Source organism: Pteropus vampyrus, unplaced genomic scaffold (genome assembly GCF_000151845.1).
Source record: "Pteropus vampyrus isolate Shadow unplaced genomic scaffold, Pvam_2.0 Scaffold638, whole genome shotgun sequence".
NCBI classification, from domain to species: domain Eukaryota; kingdom Metazoa; phylum Chordata; class Mammalia; order Chiroptera; family Pteropodidae; genus Pteropus; species Pteropus vampyrus.
The window spans coordinates 80,851-82,484 of NW_011889419.1; the positions used below are offsets into that span (position 1 = coordinate 80,851).

At 33.5% G+C, this 1,634-nt stretch overlaps 1 pseudogene; it reads left to right on the plus strand.

Annotated features, from left to right (window-relative positions):
• The first annotated feature begins 356 nt into the window (after positions 1-356).
• LOC111733788 lies at positions 357-475 on the plus strand (annotated as a pseudogene).
• Positions 476-1,634: the final 1,159 nt, after the last annotated feature.

Sequence of the window (1,634 nt, forward strand, 5' to 3'; positions counted from 1 at the left end):
GGAAGAATAACTGGGTCAGAGAAGAAATAAAAAGAGAGATCAAGAGATACATAGAAATGAATGATAATGATAGTATAACCTATCAAAACTTTTGGGACACAGCTAATGCTGTCATAAAAAGAAAGTTCATATCATTACATGCCTACCTCTAAAAACAAGAATGAGCTCAAATAAACAACCTAATGCTTCATCTTAAAAAACTAGGAAAGGAAGAACAAATGAAGCCTAAAGTCAGCAAAAGGAAAGAAATCATCAAAATTGGATCTGAGAACGTGGTTCCATAGTGTAGCAGTTAGCACATCTGCTTTACATGCAGAAGTTCCTGAGTTTATGCCTCAGTGGAGCCACAGTCCATGGTCTATGGCCATGCCACCCCGAACAAGCCCGATCTCATTTGATCTCGGAAGCTAAGCAGGGTAGAGCCTGGTTAGTACTTGGATGGGAGACCACCTATGAAGACCAGATGCTATATGCATAAATAATAATAAATAATTTTTAAAAAGTTAGAGCAGAAATAAATAAAATTGAAAATAAAAAACAATAGAAAAAATAAATGTAACAAAGAGCTGGTTCTTTGAGAAGCTTAATAAAATTAACAAATCTCTGGCTAGATTCACTAAAGAAAAAAGAGAAAGGACACAAATAAACAAAATCAAGATAAAAGAGGGGAAATATAGACTGACATCACAGAAATACAAAGGATCATACAAGAATACTATGAAAAAGTATATAACACAAAATTTAATAACCTAGAAGAAATGGACCAGTATTTAGAAAAATACAACCTTCCTAGACTGAATCAAGAAGAACTGGAAATTGAAACAATCATCAAAAAACTATCAAATAAGTAAAAGTCCAAGACCAGATGGCTTCACCAGTGAATTCTATCAAACATTCAAAGAAGATTTAATATTTATTCTCCTTAAACTCCTTCAAAAAATAGAAGAGGAGGCAATATTTCCCAACTCATTTTATGAGGCCCATGTAACCCTGATACTAAAACCTGGTAAAGATAACACAAAAAAAGAAAACTGCAAACCAATATGTCTCATGAACACAGATGCAAAAATCCTAAATAAGATACTACCGAACTGAAAACAGAAACATATTAAAAAGATTATACACCACGATCAAGTAGGCTTCATCTCAGAGGCACAGGAATGGTTCAACATATGCAAATCGATTAATGCGATACACTATATAAACAAATTAAAAAATAAGAATCATATGATCATATCAATAGATGCAGAAAAAGCCTTCGACAAGATACAGCACTCATTTATGATCCAAACACTTAACAAATCGGTATAGAAGGAAAGTATCTTAACATAATATATGACAAACCCTCAGCCAACATTATAGTTAATGGTGAAAAACTAAAAACCTTCCCTCTAGATCAGGAACAAGGCAAAGCTGTCCATTATTGCCACTGTTATTCAATATAACATTGGAGGTCCTAGCAAGTGCTATCAGACAAGAGAAAGCTATAAAAGGCATCCAAATAGGAAATGAAGAAGTCGAACTGTCACTATTTGTGGATGACTTGATTCTCTATTTTGAAAACCCTAAAGACGCCACAAGAACACTACTAAAACAATAAGCAAATACAGTAAAGTCTCAGGATACAAAATCAA